The 25,621-nt window shown below is 43.7% G+C and overlaps 1 pseudogene; it reads right to left on the reverse strand.

Annotated features, from left to right (window-relative positions):
* Positions 1–5,398: 5,398 nt before the first annotated feature.
* On the reverse strand, positions 5,399–6,046 carry LOC147446125 (protein TIC 20-v, chloroplastic pseudogene; annotated as a pseudogene).
* Between the last annotated feature and the right edge of the window lie 19,575 nt (positions 6,047–25,621).

Consider the following 25,621-nt stretch of genomic DNA (forward strand, 5'->3'; position numbering starts at 1 on the left):
AATCTGCACCAAAGTGCTCTCGAAGTAGTCTCATACATAACAAGAGCATATACAGATTCCGCAAGGTGCAAAGAGAGTGTAGATAGTGCCATCTCCTCTAGCTCCTGCCACTGATCGTCAGACATGTTTGAAGGTCTACCTGCATCACCACTCAATGGTCGATGCAACCCTCGATGTGTCAATGCATCAAGCATACACTCTCTCCATGCCGCAAAGTATGACCCATGAAACACGCGCATCTATGAGAGGTCACAATCTGATCGATCACCTGTCTCTGCCATGAGCACAATGTAGCAAACTAGAAAGCAAAAACACCTCACCAACAACACCTGGAAACTGTCTACCAATATGGCCAGAAACACAATGTAAAACCTATGAGACACACTCCAAAATAGAGCTCCCGCAATGTCAACCAAATCAGCCCTAAACTGGCTCGAATCGCATCAAACAAAAGTCTGCAAATATGGCTGTAAAATATGGCTGCAAATCAGCCCCAAAACAGCCCCAAAATTCAGCTCTTAAACAGCTGCATAAACAAGTCACAAACGTGTCCCAGATCAGCCTACAACTGAGCCATACATGGACACCTGCAAAGAGGAAACAATGGCTGAAAATTCAGCGCCCAAATAAGCCCTCAAACCTGCCTATAAACTTGTAAACCTATAGCTGAAACCTGTTGAAAAACCTCAAGCCATTAGTGCTCGAATCCGGCTACCTAGCTCGTAGCCACACAAGCATACATCACAATACTCACTCCTGTGAGTGTGCCAAGATAATTGTACGCCTGTCAAACCCGTGAGCTAATCACCAAGCCCACAATGTGCGGAGAGTTTCGTCAGTAAAACGGCCACAAAACCAGTAACCAAACTGACTGCACACTCAAAATCATGAGCAACCAAAGCGCATCAAACCGCACTCCAAATGCATGCACCAATCTCCACACTTTGCATACATCATTGCAAACACCTGCAAATCTAGTACACAAATATCTGCTCTACCTGTGACTGCCAAAAAACATGCTCGAGGCATACATTGCCGAGCTCAAAATGCAATCACATTAGTCTCCCTGAGCATCAAACCACATAAGGCATACATCGTATCCTCCCACCTGTGAGGAAACTTGCAGCAAATATCACTCTCACATCTGAGAGCAAACCATGTGTGGAATCCTCGACACACAATAAACAACTGCTGCTGTAGAAAATTCAGCGTTCAGAATTTTAAAATTCTGATATGACGAGCCTGTCCGGAGCGTGCCAAAACCCCAAGGTAGACTCCTGGATCACATGTATCCAAGTCCGGGTGTGAAAGCTATGCCAAAAACCTCCGTTTCGACCCAAAAACGTAGCATAAACTGCCACAAGAGGGCTGAAAAATGCAGCTCCTCAACCGTAGCTCGAATGAGGTTTTTGATGGCTCGAATGGCTTTGAAAGGGGGGTAAAACACCAGGTCGCCTCCTGGAAACGCTCTCGAAAAGCTGAATTTGCCGATGCCGAAGTCGAAACCCTGTTTGCATTCTTAAAAGTGCGCGCGCACGCGGACGCGATTTCGGGAATGAAACAGGCTCTCCGCTGTTGTTGTGACTGTGCACACACGCGCTCCCTCCGCACCTACGCTCTGATACCAATTGAAGGGGATCGGGGAGCACCACAGACGGAGAGTGAGAGAGAGAGAGAAGGAGACACACACACGATGTGGGTGGGGAGACTGTGAAGTGGCAGCTCCCCCTATACAGTATACTCACTATAAGTATAGGGTAACAGTGGGCGGCCGCCCATGACCTGGGCGACCGGTCAAGGCACATAGGCCTTAACCCCAACAACAACTGCCACAACAATGTTGTAATACTCGAGGCTCTCAAAATCCTGCACCTTGGGGTGCAAGCATTCCATAAACTTGTCCAATTTAAGGTATTCACCATTGTCGAACTGCATCGTCTTGTCAATTTTACCCAACATTCTTCAAAAAAAATTAAGAAAAACATTGAAATCTTCACTTACATCCTGCTTGAGAGCCTTCAATTTTGCTACCATGTCGATCGGAGACACCTCTTTGCAAAAATCTTGCAAAACAGAAGCTCGTAGGGCCGGCCATGCCTAGTTGGGTTCACCTTCCAATGCATCAAACCATACCTTGGACTTGTCGAATATCACCAACGGGATGGTCTACATCTTGCTATCCTCATTTGGCATACACAATGATGGCATATACAATTCGAAGTCTGCAATCCACCAAAGAGAAACTAGTGTGCTCCTCCATGGGAGCACCAAAAGATGCAGAGGGGGAATTAACACACCCAAAACACACATGAATTCCCCTACATAGCTCAGGGTACTCATGACATCCCTATCCTCTCAAAAACACCTTCAAAAAAACACTATCTAATTGCAAAATTTTTGGTATGCACAATCGAACACACACACACACACACACACACACACACACACACACACATGCTTTGCAGAAAACAAAACTCGGCATGCACAACCATTGCTTTGATTTTCCACCACGGAAAAACTTGTGCTCTCTCTTTGCACACACTCACAATCTGAGAGGTACAGAGACGCACTCAATCCATACACAAGCATAAGAGACTCACAGAAACAAAGTGGGGAATGAGAAATCTACATTAAAATGCACTAAAAAATGTGTTTTATGTGCTCCAAGAATATGTATAAAGCTTCTTCTTACAAAAAAATGGCTTTCAGCTTGCTCCCGCGCTTCATGTAGTCCAAAAAATCTATTGCATGCTTCCCAAGGCATGCACAAAAAGGGGTTTTTTTACTTTTGTATAATTTAGCTTTTGACCACACAAGTGTCCCACTTCTTTTAGTATTTCTACATGTGCACCACCACTTTGTTAGAACTGGCCATGAGTTTGTCTTGCCCACCAAGTCGAGTCTGAAACGACCCAGGACTCCCATCATCAAAAGAGGGCGCCAAGAGGCTTCCACACGGGAAATGGCCCCTGCAAGCCCACATGACCATGACCAACACACTGTTGCCAACGATCACCAGTGCCATAGAGCAGTCCCCGCACAAGGAAGGGGGAGGGGCCGCCATAGCCGGCGTCCCCTAAGTTACCACTCCCTCTTGTGATACCAATGGGAAGTCCCCACTTTATATATATACCCCAAGGCCCATGGCCCATGCATTGCATATGGGTATAATCACGTGCCACATGGCAGCTCCAGAATAATGCGCCCCTTTGGGGGTTGAAAAAAACCATTAACTTTTTTTTTAAAAGCCCCTTCGACACAACTTTGAGAGCACACAACTTCCTACTCACTTGCTTGTTTGACAACCTATAAAAACCCATCCCAAGTCTACCTTACCAACAACAAACTCTAGCATTATCTCCACATCTTGACATTCCCAGGGCCTTGAATCGACGCTCCAAAAACAGACAAAGGTCATCTACCGACCAATTGCAACCATAAACTGCCAACTTTTACTAGTCATAAATCACTACCAGAGCTCCGATTGGCAAGCAATAACTTCCATATGTTGCATACTACCTTTGCAAACCCTGGAAAGCTTCAGAAAAACCCTAATGGCATACTTTCCAAAGCGGTCAAGTCACTGCAGAATTGACCTGACAAATGTTTTGCGCATGACTTGATCATCTTGACTCCGATTAAAGATCTAAAAAGATTGGCATACACCATAAACTGAGCACGTCAAACCTATTAGCTCACATACATCTCAAACCATTGTCACATTTGTCCATCTGTTGGGAATTTGCAAACCACCTTTCCCTTGTATTTGTTATATCTTGGCCATCATAGCTCCGATTTACAAGCCATCTCTGTACCAGCTTGGAGAGCACTTTAAAGACCACCTTTTGCAACATAATCTATGCAATTTTAGACACCTTGAGTAGCCATCTAGGTTAGCCCCAAAATAGAGTTTTTTAGCAAAAAAAACCATCTCAAACATACACTACGGGGAATTTGAAACTTTGAGCAAAACTTTTTTAGCAATCATAAAATCGAGCAGATTCGAACATGATTGATATTAAAAAAAAATCATAAAAGGAATTTGCATAGCAAAAAGCATACAATAGTTTAGCTATCCCTAAAGACCTCTTCTCCTCCCCCTTCTCTCTCTGCCCAACCCGCAAATTATTTGAAAATTGGAATATCCAACTCTACTCTAAGGTATCCCTACATCATTTTAGATCGGCCACCATGGCTGTCAATTTGTTAGTCTTGAGCTTCCCCACTATTGCTACCCATTCACAAGTGTTAATACTAGTAATAATTGCAGTAGCACTACCCATAGCCTCTCAACTCTTTCCTCATGAGGATTTGTAGTAGCACCGGTAGTGAGATGCCTTGTGCCCTACATGTCATCTTTGCCACCACTCTGTCTTTATTCACATTCCTGCCTGACTTACTAGACGACATGTTTTGTGTCTCTTTTAAGGTGCATGAGAGAGAGAGAGAGAGAGAGAGAGAGAGAGAGAGAGAGAGAGAGAGAGATGTCAAAAAAAGAACAATGGAGACTGACTTAGCTCTCTCTCTTTTTTTTTTTGGAAAGCAAACTAAAAGACTTGCAAAGCTAAATAGCAGATGGTAGTTTTAATTACAAAAGCAAGAGCTTTAGGTTTACAGAAGCTAATCCACAGCCAGTAAACTAGTGCTAGTAGAAGACTAAGATCGCAATTCCCACCGAGCACAACAAAAAGATACAATATGTGCACTAATTAAGCTAATCTGCAGCCGAAAAACTACTGCTAGTAGTAGACTAAGATCGTAATTCCCATCGAGCACAACAAAAAGATACAATATGCACTGATGACGTAACTGGGGACATTTTTTCTACTGAGTCCTATATTTTTTACTCATCGAATGGCACTGCCTTCTCCTCAGCTACCTCACCGCCAGACTGCTCCAGGTTGGAAAGCCCACCCTTCTTTCCCATTTCGTGGTATCCTTCTGTCCCCATTTGCTCTTTTCGTGTCTGCCCTCCCTTGCTGCTCCCTTCCGCAAGGCGCTCCTACGCTTCTAAGTTCTTGCCTCCAGGAACGACCTCTCTAGCGCGGGCCTTCTGGTCAAGCTTCTCGCGAGATGCCATTGGCTTCGACGATGTGGTTTCTCTTGAAAAAAACACATCACAAAATGGTGAGCAGGTTGCTAGCAAAGATTATAACGCTAACTGCCTCAAGCAAGTAGTATTGGCTTATCTCTCTCTCTCTCTCTCTCTCTCTCTCTCTCTCTCTCTCTCTCTCTCTCTCTCTCTCTCTCTCTCTCTCTCTCTCTCTCTCTCTCTCTCTCTCTCTCTCTCTCTCGCAACTGGATATACTACACTTGCAAATACTATATTTTCTAGTTTAAGTTGTTACATAATGTGTTACACAATTTCTTGTAAGCTTACATGAAAGAATGGCGCACCTCACATGACCTGAGCATCTACAGCATCTGCAACAAGAGGAAGGCGTGGAGTCTTTCATGACCCACTTCCAAGAAGGAAGCAGGCAACCACATAAAAGAAAACAGTATTGTAAAACACCACCAGAATCTCCAAGCCAACACCGCTCTGTGGATGATAAATGCCTTCTATAAGGCTCGGGAGAATGAGAAGTATATCCAACATGACAGCTTGCATGGTGTTGTAGCGTACATAGCGATTGAAGTTTGCATTCCGGATGACCAGGAAATAGAGGCCAAAGAAAACTGAAACACTTGCAAAAGGGGTGTTGGAGTAAACACGCGGGAGCGGGTAGAGAGGTCTAAAGGCTATCTGGGCTTGGGGGAACTGTGTGAGAAAATACCGTCCATATTGTACACCATCCAGGAAAGGGAGAAGGTACACAGAAGCAGAAACAATCCTTTCTGCTGTAGTTATGCCATCCCCACGCCGCCCTTCTGCATGCACTATCAGACGCAAAGGGCTGCTCTTTCTACCCCTATGAGAAGCGGAGCTTAATTTCCTTCTTGACTGTTGTGAGAAAGTTGACTGGAGGGAAGGTAGCAAGGGAGCGATGGACGAGGATGCTGAGGACACCCTCACCATGCCCTCACAGCGCACAATGTACGCCATCGCTTGTCTCTCTCTCTCTCTCTCTCTCTCTCTCTCTCTCTCTCTCTCTCTCTCTCTCTCTCTCTCTCCTCTCTCTCTCTCTCTCTCTCTCTCTCTCTCTCTCTCTCTCTCTCTCTCTCACACACACACACACACACACACACACACACACACACACACACACACACACACAATTTTTTTAAAAAACTGAGAGAGGTTGGGTTCAGAGGAGGTGGAGGTAGGGTGAGGGGACGACGCGTGTGTCCTCTTTCTGTGGCAGACACCCATTGGGCAAAAGAAAATGTACGATCTCCAGACTTACCAGAGTTTGAGCAAGGCCCCCCTTCCCTTGGCCTTCTCTCTAGAATTACCACATGCGGGACTCACCTCAGATTTCCCCATGTTTTTCGTCAGGCGTATGTGTGTGTGTATTTAAGGCGTATCTTCTTGACGTAGGACTCCCCCTATATCCTATTATCCGGAGGATTTTGAGGCAGGTGGCATACGCCGAATCGTCTCCGAAGTCGAAACCGCCCTTCTCTTTGGCTATTGCAGTTGCTTTCAGAGGCGGTGGGCAATGGCTCCACAGGATTTTAAGCCACAACTCTCTCTCTCTCTCTCTCTCTCTCTCTCTCTCTCTCTCTCTCTCTCTCTCTCTCTCTCTCTCTCTCTCTCTCTCTCTCTCTCTCTCTCTCTCTCTCTCTCTCTCTCTCTCTCTCTCTCTCTCTCTCATCTCTCACTTGCCGCGTCTACTTCTGCCCGCATACTAGCCAAAGTGGGTTGGCGAGCTGAAGCTCAAGCTACAATGGCTTGGTAAGAGAGAAGAGGCGAGCACCTCTCTCTCTCTCTCTCTCTCTCTCTCTCTCTCTCTCTCTCTCTCTCTCTCTCTCTCTCTCTCTCTCTCTCTCTCTCTCTCTCTCTCTCTCTCTCTCTCTCTCTCTCTCTCTCTCTGCTTGCCTATGTCGACTTCTGGCCAAGGTAGGTCGCGAAATAGTCTCCCAACCAAAAACTTAGCAAGTTGGACTCGAACTCTTGCTACTTCACACGTGCATCTTCCAATCAACTGCGCAATCAACATAGGAGGCTTCATAGTGCTGCGTGGCATAGTGCAACGCATTAATAAAGAAATATAACCAAGGCCCCCCAAAACCTACCTGGCTACGCTGTTGTTAATGACTGTGTGTCATTGACCCCACGCTATTGCTCGTGCCAGCGTGCTATAGTAGATGACTCTATGTCCTTCCTTTTGTCAGTCTTGTCCTTTGTCTTTGTAGCAGGCATCTCTAGGGATTTGTGTCGTACTTTTTTTTTCCAAAATTTGTTGGGACATACTGACATTTTTTAAATTGAAAAGGGTACGATATTAAGCTGAGACACATTTTTCCCAAGCACCTATGAATCAATGGAAAAAAGGAGAGCATTGAAAATCTCCAAATAAAATTTAGGATTTTTTGAGGGTTTAACACTTTAATCTGCCAAATCTAGCCGGTTTCCTTCAAGGCGACCCTCAAAACTAATCGAGAATTTTTATTTTTTTGTGCTTTAAAAATACACTAAAGACCAGTTTTCTATGGCATTTTTGTTGAAAATCGATCGCTAATTAATGTGCCCGCGATAGTGATATTGTTTCTCATTTTTTAGAGAGAGAGAGAGAGAGAGAGAGAGAGAGAGAGAGAGAGAGAGAGAAAGAGAGAGATCTAAGCATCTTCTCTCACTTAGCGTTGTTCTTTCTGGTGGATGGATATGATCAATTGCAAAACAATGCGTTGTCAATACGATGCAGCTCTTTCCCTCATCTAGCTAATAAGATTTCCATACAGCCTTATCTTGAGTAGACACAAGCTCAAAAATGATTGCATTTCGCCGCCGCAAAAGTCACTACAACGACTTTCCCTCTTGTTGAAACTATTGTTCCAGATGTGAAGAAGGCCCTAATACTACCTTTTAGAGTAGGGCATGGATTTTATCTTCATAGATTGGAGCAGAATTTGCCTCTTATAATTGGTGGTGACATGAATATTCCAGATGAGCAAGGATGTAAAGCATATTCCAATTATAATGTGCTTGTTTATTGAGTGGTGAATGTTAGGCCTTCCCGATATCTGACATCTGCCATACTTTTTCAAGCAATGATTCACAATAGAAAGGATTAGCATCTTCAATCTTTTGGGAAAGAAGCTCTTCATATGAAGACTCACGCCCCTAAGCTTTGAAGTTGTCACATTGTGCGGTAAAAGATCCTAATTATTTTATTTATTTACAACTAATTTTTTCCCCAGTTATGACGATGCCTTTCTAGAAAATTTTAGGCATAGAACTCTATAAATTTTGGTTGTTATTTTTGTAAATTGATTAAAAAAGTCCTATATTGGTCAATTAAGGAAAAACATGATTTTATTGTAACAAAAGAAGTCTTTCATAATTAATGGTGTTTGTCGGCAATGTGTCGTGTAAGAAGGGTGTCTTTGAATGAAGATCACAGTCTTGATGTATAGATAGGGCAAGATGACATGGAAAAGATGATTGATGTATAAATGAACTAATGAGGTGCAATAAATTGCTATCAAATTGATGCGTCTAAGATGAGGAAGGATTCACATGCTCTCAAGTATAAATGACAATCAAGAACCAACATACTAGACACAAGAGCACTACAAATGACCTTACAAAAAGAAACTTACAATGACTTGAGCATCATGTACAAGGCTAGACTTCTTATTAGTGTGTTAATCTTACTTTATGTTAAAAACATGTGAAGCCCAAGCGAGCCTAAGAGAGAAGATAATATTGTGTTTATTTTCTTAAAAGTAAACTTTGATCTTTTGGAATTTAGGAGGTAGTCTATCCATTGATAAACCTTTTTGTTGTGGTGCATGAATATATAACAAACAATAAGTATTATGTTGACGATAAAATTTACTATATCGTGTACAAACAGTTGCTTGGGTTTGTCCTTGCTTGGAAAAAATCGCTCGGTGCATGGTAGCACTCTATCCTATGGATAGACGTTTGTATAGAAAGAGACTAAGGATAAAGGGATTGATAAAGATAACCACATGGCTATGTCCACATAAGCTTCCAATAGGTAGAGAGTGTTCATACATAAGGTGCAACAAAAGCTCGCATCCAACAAATCTCATCTTGTGGGTTTTGTTGCACTCACACACTAATAATTGAAAGCATTGTGGTGGATAATCCAATGCACCGTTCATTGTTAATATATGTGCTTAGCAAGAATAATTATATACTACCATTTAATTGAGAGAGAGAGAGAGAGAGAGAGAGTTGCTACCAAGTAGATACTAAATTATTGTTTATAAGGTTTGTACATCACAAGCTCCTTTGTAGAGCTAGAAAAGATATTTAAGTTGCCACACATAGAAACACTATAGGTGGCTTCTTCTATGCCTTACACATCATGATCGGCTAGACTTTTCACATGGGATACGTCACATGGCTATGTCCACATAAGCCTATGCATAGGTAAAGGGTATTCACAGATAAAGTGCAACACCAACAAACCTCCCTTTTGAGTTTGGCTACACTTGCACACTAATAATTGAAAGCATTATGGTGGATAATCCAATGTAACATTGATTTCTAATACATGTTATTAACAAGACTAGTTAGATGCTACCACTTAATTGTGTGTGTGTGTGTGTGTGCGCACGCGCGTGCGAGAGAGAGAGAGAGAGAGAGAGAGAGAGAGAGTTTGTGCAAAAGTATATACTAGATTATTGTGCATAATGTATATATAGCACATGCTCTTTTATAGAGCTGGAAAGGATTTGAGTGTCACACATGCAAACACTTTAGGTGGCTTATAATAATGTTTATGCATCATCGTTGATTAAACTTTCCACATAGATAGAGGGTGTTCTCTCTCTCTCACACACACACAAGGTGCAACAAAGGTATGTCCATGTAAGCTTGTACATAGAGATAGAGGATGTACACACACACACACACACACACACAAAAAGGGCAACAAACCTCACACCCAACAAGCCTCCCCTTGTGGGTTTTGCTACACTCACACAATTCTACCCATAAAACAAACTAGGGTTAAGTCACACAATATACAATCTTCCTCTTAGGTGGTAGGAAAACACAATCCTCCCCCACATAAGTCTCCTAGACACAAGATAAAATGCACAAGAGTCCCTACACAAAATGAGGGTGGTCAAAAGATTCAATGCTTTACATCAAAGGGTTGGGTTGTAGATCGGATGTGGTTATCTCCAAGAGGATGGGGACTTGTAGATTGTGGTGTGAGAACCCATGTTTGGTGGGCCAATTTGAAGGAGGTAAGTTGCTGATAGCTATCTATTTTGGATGACAATGATGAGGCAAGTGATGCCTTTGCAAGGGTGATCTTGTATCAAAATATGGGAGAAACAGACTTCCATCATCACTTGAGTATACGCAAAATAAGAGATTTATAACATAATCACATAACCATAAGTAGAAAGTTAAAGAGAGAGTGAAGGAGAGACGACCTAGTATTGAGGGTCAAAATGGCTGACCCCCCAACCCCCTCCACATATGTAATGGAAATGGCCTATGAACTTTAAGAGTAGCGGAATTAGGAAATTAGATGAAGCACTTTTGTGAGATTATTTTGTGAGCATAGCAGGTGAACTTAATTGATGGTAGCAACATAAACCTTACCCCCCCATGCATGGGAAGCTTCTCAAGCACCTTCCTCATTAAGTATGACAAGCACCTCAAGTACCTTAGTCATCAAGCACGACAAGCACCTCAAGCTTAGGTTGGGTTCCCACCTCAAGCTCAGCCTTAGCTTGCCTAAGGTCAAAAAGACTTTTAGCACTAACCATTGGAGGTCTAAGCTAACCCTAAGATATTTTAAGCTCCATTAGTTAACCTTGCTCTTTGACAGACCGTCTCTCATTTGGACCCCTTACCATTGGCCCCATGTTGAGATAGATCCGTAAGCACATGTCTATATTCTAGCGCTTGTTCTCGTTTATTATCCCACATTAAATGATCAGTTTAATATGAGAAAATCATTTGGGTTAGTTAGATATTAGATTTTATGACAAAATAAGGGCCATTTGTATTTTAGAATCTTTCAATGAAGCTAAATACAATATAATACATCAACTTTCCTATAAGATGACCTTTCGTCTTGCCAACATAATGGCCTTGTTTGATCAAACCAACGATTCTAGCCTTCTCTAATTAGAAACATAGACTCATAGAGTCCTCTCTTTGAAGAAGCATAATCTTCTTTCTTCTTTGACATCTCTTCTTTCTCCATTAGAAGCATCACAAAAACACACAAAACTCTTCAAGAACATCTACATCTTCAAAAACATCTACATGCTTCTATTTAGAAGAGTTTTACATACAAAGGTCCATGCATGACCAATAACTTGTACTAAAAAGGGTTTGAATTGGTGGGCACCCCTATGGCCCTATGGGGGCCTAGTGTCCCCATTTATCTTTGGGACTCCTATATAGATCAAGGGCTACACACATACTACCGAGTATGTCCCTACAATATTTTTTTTTGTTTCTTTTAAGAGGAATCACGAGAGATGCTTCGCTAGGTCTATGAGGAGAAAAGGGGACGAGATGGCACGTGTTTTGGCGCGGGGGGGGGGGGGGGGGGGGGGGTGGGGGGGGGGGGGGGGGGGGGGGAGAGAGAGAGAGAGAGAGAGAGAGAGAGAGAGAGAGAGAGAGAGAGAAAGAAAAGAAGAAGATTAAGAATTTTTGCCGCCTCTGTTTTGGGTTTCGAAAGTGGGGCGGAGCAGGACGTCTATGCAAGTGGAGGATGGGAAGGTGAATTGAGGAGCAGGTAGAGGTGATTCGGGCCAGGACAAGGGTCTATCTCTCTCTCTCTCTCTCTCTCTCTCTCTCTCTCTTTGTGTGTGTGTGTGTGTGTGTGTGTGTGTGTGTGTGGGTGCCAGAGATCAAACTGCTCAAAGGATGCGGGTGAGTTCGCTCCGACAGGATGAGTTCGCTGCTGAGAGGGTGAGTTCGGTGCTCAGAGGATGCGTCAGGATGGCATCCAGGTCCTCCACTCTGTGACGTGTCTCACGCACTGTTTTGGCTTATGGTAAATTGGGGGGCTTGGCCCGATTGCATATGGATATTGGATTGTGTTTTCGTTATTTGGTTTCGGGGTTTTTGGCCCGAATGCTTACAAAAGATACTGGGCTTATTTCGTTACTGGTTCTCTTGGTAAGGTATTACAATACTTTTGCATTCATAATAACATGAAAAGTTGGAAACTAAAACCATAATGGCACTTATTCCTTTGACTTCATGGTTTGACTTGAGGTCTGACTTGATACCGCAAGGGCTCCTTGCCACTTGGTATGCTAAGAGATGTATAAGGTAAGTGATACAAACTGGGGAAAGATTTGGATTCCATGTACCATGATGGGCATAAACTTTATCTGACCTAAACAAACATAAATGAGCTTGATACTTTTTGAACTATAAATAGATTTTTCTAAAGCTTCTTTTATAGCTTCAGGTGGTGGAGTTTCATTAATCTAGAAAGATAACTTATAAACTGATAAAAATGTTGATGGGGGATTAAGACACTTGGATTAGAAGGGGTGATGGCCTTCTAATCAAAAAATAATATTTTTTTGCTAGAAACTTTGGGTTTTTTTTTTTTTTAAGAACAGCTTTTTACACATAAATACTTTGGACTAAACTTGTAAGTTTTAAAAAGAGGTTGTAAGATGAACATGGATAACAACTAGTATAGTCCATTGATACCTGCAAAACACATCCAAGGCTAACATATCTATTGTCTTGTTTGGATGGATGCAGGTAAGGACTCTATCTTATCTTGGAAAGTTTTTTTGGCTTATAGTGGTTGTCCGCAATTGATTACACATACACCTACTGCAAGGGAAGTACTTCTGATATCTATATACTGGAATGAAGCTTTATTCTTATAAACATTGTACAAAGATAATTCTAAGATTGAGTTGTTTTTGTACTTATCTTTTTCCTTTCTCTGGAGCCAGCTATCTTTTGAATGTAAAAGTTCAATTATGTCTTATTATTTATGTTAAAACAAATACACACACAAAACATCGTTTTATTATGCAGGAGAAAACTTATACATGACAAAGATTACCATGTGGTGTTATTTCTTTCTTCTATGTGTATTTTATCTTCTCAAAATTACAAGAAATTGGCTCATTTGTGAGTAAAAAAGACTTAAAGCCGATCCTATAAAAAAATTTCTCGAGCATTGCCTGCAACCCTGGCGTGCTTGATCATGCCATGATAGCTATAATTATTACAGATGAAGACGTAGTGCAAAGGGTTAATATGGGTTTTTATATATAGCACATGTTATTTTTGTGTAGTTTTTCCTATATCTAGGCAACTTCTGCATTAGGTGTAATCACCTACCATAGATAACAATAATGATGTTTTCCATGTGTTGACTTCTAAGGATAAATTGCATGGGAACAACTACTCGCGCATACATTATACAATATCTCTTTGTTGCAAAGGGCATATGGAATTATGATATAAGATAGTGTTTTGTGGATAAGGATGCAGGTTTTGGTAGTTTACTACTTGAGTTGTTTTGCATACTTGTAGCGGATGCTAAGGATGTGCATGCTCATGTGTTGAATGAACTTTTTGTTAAGCGGTCCATTACTACACACATTCACTCAACATGAATAAAAGACAAATCTGAGGAGAACTAGCTTCTTTCTATGCAGGTCCTAATTTGGTAAAAATAGTGTAAGACTGAGGGGACTAGAGCCTACAACTCTCCACCCTACCATGCCCTATATAGGCCCTGCCTTGCAAATAACCCCTTAGCCACATGACTTTGTCTTGGTCCTTGGCCTGCCTGATCTTACCCTAGGTTTGACATTACGCCACCCTTGGAGAAGCGTTTTTGTCCTTAAAAACAAAAGTGGTTGTATCTATATAAGAACACTAATGTTTTCCATAGTGACATTCTTCATGGATCCAATTGTTCATTTGACCAGAACACGGTTCAGAAGGAGGTTATCCCTTTGCAACCGTCTTGTGTAACCGGCCCATAACCAACATAGTATGTAAAATCCATTTAGAACCCACATGAGTATGCTAAATGAGTTATCACAACAAAGATGTACCCCAAAGAGTACCTCTTTACACTTTCCATGAAAGTAACTAGCTAATGTAACTCATCAACAAAGTATAAGTTCATGACTTGTTATCAATTCTCACCAGTATACAACCCCACCACCTCACCATAACTAGTGTTCAAGATTGAGAACTTGACTTACACAAGAAGAGAATAAACAGAGTTGCAAACATGCTTTGCCTTATGGTGAACTCCAACTAGAGCATTACATGCTTACTGATTGGATTGCTTGGTGCTAGCATACGCGTTTGACATATTATTTAGCACAAGATTGCACTTGTAATCTGCCTATCCTCTTTGGATAAATGATAGAACTGAAATGTGTTTTCTAACCCTTTACATATAGTCTTTCAAAATAACTGGTAAACAAGGATCACAATACCTTATAACATGGTTGAGGAATCAACAATGTTATAAAAAACCATCTTATAACGTGAAAGATCCACAAGCACCCAAACTGAGCCATGACCTCTATTGGTGATTGTTAGATCTATGTCATGAATGCGCATGCTACTCCAAATCAGCCTTTGCTAAACACTAGGACCCATAACACCTAGTGTGCATGTATTTAGCAAAAACGTATCTGAACCTGCATATCCATGATCATACTTGCCAATACTTATGGAGAATATGATGCTCATAGCATGAACCATAATAGAATGTGAAACATTAATCACTTCTAGGTACAAACAATGAAACATTTTTATTAACAACACATAGCCTTGATATATGCATAAACAACCATTCGTTAATGTTGTTTAGCAGTACTTTTAACCTTAACAAGTCAATCTAAGTATCCAACAATTCTTGGCCATTGAAATTGTTCCAATATGGCGTACTGAAAATGGTTTATAAAACAAATTTGACCAGCACTTATGGACTTTGTCGCGACAGATAATTGAAATAGCGGGCGCCAGTGTCAGTCCCAAGAGATTCATATTCTCCACATGTGGAATATGTTTGAACTAAGGATGTCTGAGAAAAGAAACCTCCTTCAAGTACGAGATGTACTTGTGTGTGGAGGTAACTGCAAACACTCTGCAACATGAGTGAGAGGGACCTCATTAACCTTACTCCACACTGGCTAAACCGAACGCCTTGAGTTCTTAGACTATGTTGTATCACATGTGACAACATGTGCAAAGAAAACCATACATATAGGTCCATAACTGCATAATGCAGAAATATATTTGGGACACTATTACCCAAAATTATTTCCTCTTATATGACCTTATCATGTCTCTCAAGAGAAAAATTGATGAAAGCATTCAAGCTTATTCATCCAACTTGAAAACACTAAGCAAAGCATATTCAAAAGGAGAATAAAACCAAATTCTATGTATACTTGGAGGTTGAACATAGTGTTCACTTACCCATAGTCGAATGAACATAAGCAATTTTTTTTGCCTGCAAAGGCCGAGGAGACTTTTTTATATGATGATAAAACCCGGCGAGGATCTTTATCAAAACACACATAGCCAAGAGTTCCTGTAAGTCACTCATTTATACAAGTCATTCATTTCTTCACTTGAGAGACTAAATTAATTTTCCCTGGACCTCCTAAAGATGGTGGTTAAATTTAAGAATGAGAATGCTAAGCAAGAGGTAGGTGCTAGCAAGACTAACATTGGACAACTCTTGAGCTTGTTCTTCCTTGTGTCTTTTTCTAGAAAATAAAAAAAACCTCATAGATTTTCTATTGCCCAAAGGAATTTTGGAAGTTTGTGAAAATCACATTGTTGATATGATGTTTACAGACCTTCCTATGCATCAGTGCTCGACCTTCCAAGAAAAACCCCCTTCCCCCTCTACTTTTGCACTGTATGTGACTTTGATTAATTATAGTAAAACTTAGTATTTTTGAACTCTTTGCTTGGGCCAACCTTAGCCGACTATTGTGAATATTTTAGGGTGTTGCGAATTGAGACCATTGCCTATTTGTTGCTATTTGCTGACCAATATCATTATCCTCGTTGAGTTTTATTTAGATTTTATGAGGAATCTACCAAGCTCCCAAAAGAAAAAATTGAAGGTTGTCTGCAGGCTCTCTCTCTCTCTCTCTCTCTCTCTCTCTCTCTCTCTCTCTCTCTCTCTCTCATTGTATAGTAAAAAAAAAAGACCCTTGCACCGACGGAGACCCTTTGAGGGATCTTTTTTTAATAACACAAGAGCTTTAGAAAATAAATGTGTATTGACTTTTACTTTAGCGCGCGCGCACACACACACACACACGCAGAGTAAAAAGGAGACTATTCACCTTTTTTTTTCAATACTCATAATAGTGAGTAGTATATATATTAAGTAGCAAAAAGAATTAAATGAAAAGCCATGCTCAAAATGAGCCACGGCATTGCAGTAGCACAACAGAACAACAACCACATCACGACCTTTTACACGGAGGCCTAACCGACAAATACATAAACAACTCTAATAACCACCATCTGACCATAGATGACCCTTAACAAACTAGCCGGGAACACGGGAGGCCAATCCGAAACAAACAAAAAACTAATCCACATAGCATGCCAAGAGGACGGGGCCCACAATCCCCATCACGAGTAAAGGCATTTGTAGTTGCCACCAGGACAACGCCCCTACCACTGACAAACTGCCTGCTCAGAGGGAATCTCCAAATAGAGTCGATATAATAGCTTGACTGACGAAAGCCACCACCAAAGGCAACATCTAAACAAGATCCGGACAAGAGCACCTACATTGCCGCAAAGCAAAGCAGACCACCCCAAACTCGCAGTCTATCAAGACCACCATAAACAATTGAGCCAAACCCACAACCAAGGCCGGAATCACAAGCTAGCGAATCAGAAGCACCAACATCCTCCAAGATCAGAGCAGACACTTACATTGAAGCCGAAACCACAAGCTATTAGAAGGGAGCCTTGCCCAAGCAATGAACACCCAAAGTGAAGAACCGAAAACATCCCGTGATGAAACAGTAGCGAGGCCATCCGTTTACCCTTTCAATGAGGAGGCAGGAGAACGATGCCTCTCATATGATAAAAAATACGGGGGAGACAAGGAAAAGCAGCAGCAAGAAGCCATGCCTACCTGACGCCTCACCCCAGAGACTTTATGGCCTCAAATCTCCATGCAACATCCTCCAACAGAGACACACATGCACTTCACCCTGCCGCCGCAACGCCCCCTTCGAGCCCCCCCAAGCTCCAAGGCCTCGTAGGCTGCACAATGCAGGACACCTATATCCCACACAAAAAAAGATTGATTTTTTAAAATTAAAAAAAGCCTCCCTAAAATGTCTACGTGATGCAGATCCTTTAGGGGAGGTTTTTTTTTAATTAAAAAAATCGACCATTTTTGCATCGGCTTGGATCCTTTAGGGAGGCATTAAAAAAAAAAAACTCAATGTTTTTTTTGAGGTGAGTATGTATGTCCCTCAAACGTTTTCCTCATTTCTTTTGTTAGGAATCAGCAAAGATGCTTTTTGGATGGAAGCTAAAGTGAGTGGGAAGGGAGGGGGGGGGGGGCGGGCATGTCACGTGGATGGGATAGAGAGAGGGATAGAGGGAGATTTTAGACGTGGGAATTTTCAGGAAAAATGTGTCTTGGCTAAATATCGTGCCAGTTGAGGGCAAGGGGAAAAGGTGAAACTCTGCCTGAAAAGAGAAAATTAGTGTGAACCCAAAAAATAAACCTAATTTTATAAAAGAGTGTGGGAATTTTGTATGCTTGGAAAAATGAATTTTTTCGTGTAGAGGTGTCCATGCAATATTTCTCGTAACGGTGGTGACGCTTGGAGAGAGACCCAATAAACGTAACGGTAATAAGTGGGGAGGGCACACGATCGTAGGTGTTTAGATTGCTCTTTTTCGTGCTGCTTCTCATGTGAGGTGTTATACTCGAAGAGTGAACGTTGATCCAGGCATTGAGAGACCGCTCTATATTGCTGCTTCAGGTGTGGACGCACCACCGGAGAGAGCATGCGAAGTCAAATTCTACTTTTATCATCTTGTATTGATAGACAATTAGTCTTCTTATGAAAAGGTATAATTTTTTCGATCTTCGAAGACATTTTTCTTGTCTATTCGGGAAAATTCATTTTTTCGAGGATATAAAATTCCTTTCCTTGAATTTGTATTTTATCTTTTCCCCTTGCCAGGCTTGGCGCATGTGTCGATGGGAGATTTTCCGTTTTAGGCAGGAGTGGGAATCGTGGCGTTTTTTTTGCATGCGGTGTCAATGCGAATCTACGTCATGGCATCGGGGGGGGGGAGAGAGAGAGAGAGAGAGAGAGAGAGAGAGAGAGAGAGAGAGAGAGAGAGAGAGAGGGAGGGAGGAGGTTGCTGCAGAGAGTGGGGCGTCGATTCGTCCAAGATGCCCAGGCCGGAGGGAACGATGCGAGGAGGAGGAGCTCTATGGGTCGCAGGCAGAGTGTGATCCGTGGATCAGCCTGGCACGGGAGAGCGAGGAAAACTTTGCCTTGGTCTGGGAGAGGCCATGGGTGGAGCACGTCTGCAGTGGGAGGAAGCCTCGAGCTTTAGTGCGAAGAGAATTTGGAGGTGGAGGGTGCACAAAGAACAAGGAGACTGGGAGGGGAACAACAACAAAGGCAAACCAAGAGTGGCAGTAGCGAAGCAGGAGAACAAATCTGTGCAGTGACTACAGTCATGCATGGGGATTGATGCATATTCGTAGGCGGGAACTGTGGCAAAGGTCGTGCAATTAGTTTGAGAAGAGTGGGAGTAGGGATATGAGCATCTAATTAATTAATGAATGGTCGAATAGACCCAATATAATGTGTCCACAATACAAAGTGCTTAACTCCCTAAAGGATTGTAGTGAATATAAAGTGTTTCCCTTAAAGAGTGAATACAAAGTGCTTAACTCCCTAAAGGATTGAGTTTTATAAAACAAGTGATAAAATCACAAGGCCTCCCATTTTGGATTGAGTTTTATAAAACAAGTGATAAAATCACAAGGCCTCCCATTTTGGAGCTAAAGAGAGATATATATAAATATAATTTTTGGATTCTTCATAGAGAATGAAATGCTCCCAAAAAATAGGGAGACTTGTGACAACCAAAGAAACTATGTGCGATTACTTCCATATGCCTAGCGATTGAGATCGGCCCCATATCCGTCATTAAGGGTTGCAAGAAACAATTTCCCCCTCAAAGAAAGTTTGAGTTGAGTACTCTTAGAACACGCTTTACCAATTTATTACAAGTCCATCACTTTCTCATCCCACCTTGAGTGAGATGTAGGGATCTCCAAGGAAGGAAAGAATTGAAAGCTAAACTATATCGTGAAAGAGAAAAGGTGGGAGAGGGAAAAAAAAAAAAGAGTAGTCTCAACTATCCCAAGAGACCTCAAAGATCTATCATGTGTGTGTGTGAGAGAGAGAGAGAGCTTAGTACAAATTAAGTTCCTCCTTATTCTCTTATGCACATTGTGCAGGCAACCAACTTAGGTAGAGAGAGAGAGAGAGAGAGAGAGAGAGAGAGAGAGAGAATGGTTTGCTCTTAGTGAAGAGTGATTGCTTTCCATTAAGAATGGAAATGGAATTCTTGAGAGTGCTCGTCTGTCGATACACCTGTAGAATCATAGACCTGCTTGCCAGCTTGACAAGTCATCTTAACTCAATATGAAGGTAAGTACACTTCTACAACAACGTCAAGAGATCCTAAGAAAAATCGCTCATCGTAAATGCCAAAGCTTGGAAAATCATCTAAGAATTATCTTCATGAGTGAGGTAATAGAGAAGTCGCACTCTCCTTCAAGCATGGCTAGCTCTTATTCACACACACAATTACATTCTTAGCATGGAAAAAACAAAAAATCTTCTACTGTTTTTATTCGCATTTGCTTGCAGCATGCTTGAATCATAAGTAGTAGGCCTCAACCTTAAAGATTAATTAGCTCGCTCACCTGCATTAATGTCATGCAACATGCCAAAAACGATGCCCCCACAAGCAAAGCGTAAGTAGACAAGATAATCAAGAAAAGCTACAAGTATTAAGCAGGGAATGAGGTGAGGAGAGATGGGCAAGCTATGAAAGGAGCCTTTGACCATGGAGAGATCTGGCATAGTTGGTGAAAGAGGTTTGCCTCTATGCAGACCTTAGGCTAGCCACCTTTTGTGGCAAGTTTTCCAAGGAATTAACTGAAAAGTGTGCAAGGCTCGAAGGTAATCTTATGCATCCAAGGGATATCATTCTAGTTTTGCAGCTTCGAAGAGCGCTAGAAAAGTTGTCTTATGAGCACCATCATTATTGCCGCGTTGATGAAAGAAGTCCGAACCGTGTCGAAGTAGTACTCTACATTGCTAACATGGGTGATTCGAGAGTGATGGTGATCAGGAACTGGACAACCAGGGCCGGATGATCCCAGCGTTGTCGTAGAGCATGAGCTGCATGCCTGCAAAGGTGACTTGGTTATCTGTGGCAACGCTGGTCTATTCGGCAGCCTGCATGAAGCATTAACCATCATCAGGTGCTTGAGAAAGCATTCAAACGATCTTGAGCAAGAAGCTAGGAATTAGCTGGCAAATCTGGCAAAAAAGCAGATGCATGAGCCTACACCTTGGGTTTTCTCATTGTCCTGCAATACGGGAATCAAGTGCGGAAACACAATTGGTACATTGATGCTAGCTCAAATTACTCCAGCTGGATCATTAAAGGTCGTAATTTGAGAGTTTCACAAGAAGTTTTTGGTTCATTCCCATCATAATTCCCACAAAATGAGATATGACAACATCGTAGCCTTCTCCAAAGAAGGGACCGCATACCAAGCTAGGTGGGCTTGCCATGCCAGCCCCATTTGTGGATCATGACATTAATGTCAGGAGCTACTGCGAGGGAAGGACCACAGACCTATAGCTAGGTGCAATTCAGAGAGGAATTAGTTGGTTGCCGGCCGCCTGGTCCCTACTATAAGGTGCAATTCAGGGAGGAAGCTGGTTACCGGCCGGCAATCTCCTGCTCCCAACTATAACATTAACCTCATGGAACTACATAGCCATGATTTTTCCAATGGAGTAGCTCATGATGGAGAAACTATGGGAAAACAACTGCTTGCCCCCATGGAAAATTTCAAAAACTTCTTTTTGCCCAAACTGCACCTAGCTAAATCTGTACTGTGCGGTCCTCCCGTCGGGTAGTGATTCATGACGATGACCTCGGGAGGCCAAATACAAAGGGTAAACAACTCCTTTCTCACATGGAAAATGTCAAAAACAGTCTTGTGTTTTTACCGCTTCAGTCATGCAATGTGCGTTACGTCAAAACTGATCCCCAAGTATGCACAAGGTTATGTCAAAACTCGTGGAAGCAAAACAGTTATACATACATACTTATATATAGTTTATTTTATCACTTTTACCAGTAGCAGCAGGAGTTGCCTACCAATCAGAAAGGGCAAATCTCATGCTGCTGCACAAGCCTTCCTAGATCAGGAAGCTTGGGCGTATTCGTGAAGCTGGTGCGTCAAGGACCTCGTTGAGCCCACATTGCTCATTGACCACCTCCATTCTGCATTCTGGCTTTTGTTGGCCATGATTATAATGTAGTGTCGTTGATGTATCATTCTACAATTCCCATTCGCTGCTAGGTTGCCCCCTGCTCCACCACCACAATGTGCAAATAGCAACCACTGTTGTGAGCTTCGACTGCTTACCACATCCCACAAGGAGAACAAAGAGCAAGCTAGATCTCTCTCTACCCATGTGCCCTATCCTAGCTAAGCTGGCCATGATATGCCCGTCAATAGGAGGCGCACTTGTACTCTCAGAGAGAGAGAGAGAGAGAGAGAGAGAGAGAGAGAGAGAGAGAGAGAGAGATGCAATGGGTAGCGACCCTCTCGATCTAAGGTAGCATGGTCACTGGTCAGGCTCACAAGGCATGCCAAAACAGGAGGCGCGCAGTTGTGTGTGCCTGAGAGAGAGAGAGACATCCGCAGACATGCAACTTTTCTAATGCAGGTATGCGATGCCTTAGCAACAGAATATTACAGTGAGAGCTACGCCTGCTCCCTCCTCCCTCGACCATCGTCAATGTTGTGAGCTTTCTCTCTGGCGTGCGATCGTGCATCGCGCGTGTCGATGCCCTAGCTATCTGTACATGCGATGGATTTTTCAGCCTAACATTTCTCTCGAATGTGCAGCCTACATTTTAAATACCATATTCATTATTACTTTATTCAACCAATAAAACTCGAAAGTCTTCTCCAACCAATCAATAAATTGCGCATCACTGAGGCTTACCCCTTGGGGAAGGCCAAAAATTACATAATAGTTTCATATTTTCCCCTTCTTCTTCACTCATACATACCGGATGGATGATTCACATTTTTCCACAGCCCACCACTACCACTTATGATTCTTTCTTGAATGTTAGCCCTTGGTGTTACGGGGACTCCCGGGACACTCAAGATGAACACCTTCACCAAGAGGCCAAGGGCCCGCAACTTGGAGCTCACTCGCTGGGAGGTTCGCATCCTCTGACTTGAGTCCCTTTTGGTGGCTCGCTGATGGGCTCATCCAGAAAACGACCCGAGACCACGTCTAGCTTGACGCGCGCGGGAGCCTTGGTGGCACCACGCGGAGTGTGAAGTTTAGTTGAGTGCGGAAGCGTCTTTATGTTCAAGTTGAGAGAACGAGACCATTCGGGCCTTGAGCGCATAGCTGAGAGGTCTCATTGGAACTCTCTCAGGCCACTTTGGGCTATCTTGGAAAATTGCCGAAATGGACCCCGGACCGCCTCGGGTCGGGGTGGGCTGAACCTGCCAGTAGCCCGTCGGTTGAGAACGAGGAGCGCCACGGGCGCGCGTTCATGAATGTGCATGGCTGATCTCGAAGAGGAAGACGAGGTCTCCGCGTGGAGCACCTAAACGTCCAATTCGGACATACCGTCCGCGTGTAGCGTCGAGCCGACGCTCGCCGAAAAGAATCGACTATGAATCTGCCGCAGCCTTCGTCTGCGAACGAGGAGCGCGTCGGGCGCGCGTTCGTGAATGTGCATAGATGAGCTTGTAGAGGAAGCCAAGACCTCCGCGTGGAGTACTTGAACGTCCAAAACGGATCACCTGTCCGCATGAGGCACCTTGCCGACGCTCGCCGAAAGAGACCCGCCGACTATGAGCCGACGGCCCCGAAACTGGGTCATGGAGTCCCCGTGCGTGGCGGACTCCCCCGATTACCTCCATGTGATGAAATGGAGGGGGACACTCCCGTTACCGGGCGCTCTCAAACCCCCATACGTGTCCGCGGAACCCAGACGGTGTGGTGAGGAGAAAATGTAGGTCAGGACTATGTCCCATCGTCCGTCGTCCCCATTCCGGGTCCATCGCGCGTCCCCGCGGCCCGTGCCACGGTTGGCCGAGATCGGGTGGTCACCGTCCCACCGTCACCCCGGGAGCTCCGAATCAACCGGAGCCCAACATACACCCCCCCCTTAGAAAACTCTCGTCCCGAGAGTAGCCTTGTTAGGGCTGGAATCTCACTGGTTAATGCTTTGGAGGGTGTAGAGCTACGTGCGTCTACGAAATCCAAAATGGGCTGCATGAGTGGTCTTACCGATGAGGCAGTGTCTAACTCAAACAGCCGTGCTTGCTGAATGCAGAAAAAGCTGTGGGTACCAAGTCCGCTTGGCACTTTTGCTGGGGCTTGAATGAAAGGTGTATGTACATAGGGGGCATAGACCAAGTGACTGCGTGATCCATGCCGAGGAACCTGTCTGTTCCGGATATTTTACCTGTAGCTGCAGTGACGATGCAGCTCTCGTCTTTGTGTGTGTGAATCAAGTTGCATTGATCCCCACTGCTTCTTTGAAGCTGATTTGTCTGACTTTGTGCTGATTCCTTCCTGGATGGCGACGAAGGTGAGCTTACCTGCTCGATGAAGTAAGGTACGTCGCAGAAGGTACCTTTTAGGCTTATTGAGCACCGGTCCGTCCCTTGACCAAAAAGATGAAGCCTAGCTGATAGCTTCCTTGGCATACAAACCAAGGTTTTCCTGAGACTGCCGGAGAGTCAATCCCATTGATACCTTGAAGCTTTGGCATACTTCAGGACTCGCTTGAACCTGAAAGTTCGGATGTGAGTCTTGCAAACTTGAGGGCAAGACTTGAAGTAGGTAACTCGTAGAGAAGAAGATTGGCCGATCCGCTTCTGTTCCTTGTTATCTGCTTGAAGCTTGTCGCTTGATTGAGCCTGAGTGCTCACATATATCTGTGTAGTTCTGGAAGAACTTCGACTTGTTCTTAACAAACCTGCCTTCGTTGGCCGACGAAAACAAACCTGAGAATCACTCATCTTGGGTCTTCATGTTTTCCCTTGTTTAGATCCGCTGCGATCTGGATAAAGGGTTGAAGCTCGGTTGAAAGAAAGAGGTTTGATGGTGGGGCTCTTCCTCTTGAGCCCGATGTGGTCGCACCACATTCCTTTTCTTGTGTGCCCTTTGAGGCTCCATCTTGAGCCGAATGTTGGGCTTGGATGCATGTGTACCTGTTGGGGCTCCTGTCTGAGCCGAATGTAGGCATCTCTGCTTGTTTACCTTTGGAGGGGCTCCTGTCTGAGCCCGAATGTAGGTGTCTTTGCTTGAGGGGTCTATGTCACCGTCGGGGTGGACATAGCCTTGATTGCCTTCTTCTGTTGAAGATGTGCCCACTCTGATTGGGCAGATGTTGGCTTGTGTGTATGAGCAGTGCTATCTCGTAGACCGTCACTGCGGGAGGCATCACTCAACCTCCGGCCTTCTTGAGAGGGGGCCTTCCTCATGTGGCCCTTGCCTTGAGCCGTCTTTGTGGGGGGCTATCCCCGAATCTGTGTGCAAGGAAAAAGATGCATGGCCCGCCCGCTCGCAGGCCTCCAGCTTCGCTGTGGTGCTCGGTCCACCACTTCAGGGTCATCCGGCTTCGAGGGTGTGCTCGGTCCACCACTTCTGGGTCATCCGGCTTCGATGGTTGGTGCGCGGTCTGCCCACTTCAGGGTACCCGGCTTCGTTGTTGGTTTGGTGCACGGTCCACCCGAGTCGAAATCGGGTCCCCGGCTTCGCTGATGCTAAATGGCTCTTACATAGCCAGATGGTCTGCAGGCACATGTCCTGCTTGTGAAGATCATGTCTCTTGTGTGTTGAAGGGGCTCTCATGGTAGCCTGATATTCCGTAGGCACTCGGTCTTGCTTGTGAAGGTCTGCTTGTGTTGGTTGCTGCTTGCATCTGATTGAGTTGGGGTGTTTCGCCTCGAGGGGGCTCAACCTCTCTCGGGTGTTTTGCCGAAGCCTCGGGCTCAACCGTTGATGATTGGGGCTAGGATCCGGTCTGCTTGCCTTCACCTGCCGATTGAGTTCTCCTCAGAGGTACTCTTGACCTCACGCTGATATAGCTCGGCCTTACCTTGCCGGCTAGTCTTTGCCTTTGATGAGGAGGGCCTTCTGTGGCTCCTACCTCGCTGCTGCTGATGCTGCTGGTTGGAGGGGGCTATCT

Source organism: Adiantum capillus-veneris, chromosome 12 (genome assembly GCF_014529385.1).
Source record: "Adiantum capillus-veneris isolate H3 chromosome 12, ASM1452938v2, whole genome shotgun sequence".
Lineage (NCBI taxonomy): Eukaryota > Viridiplantae > Streptophyta > Polypodiopsida > Polypodiales > Pteridaceae > Adiantum > Adiantum capillus-veneris.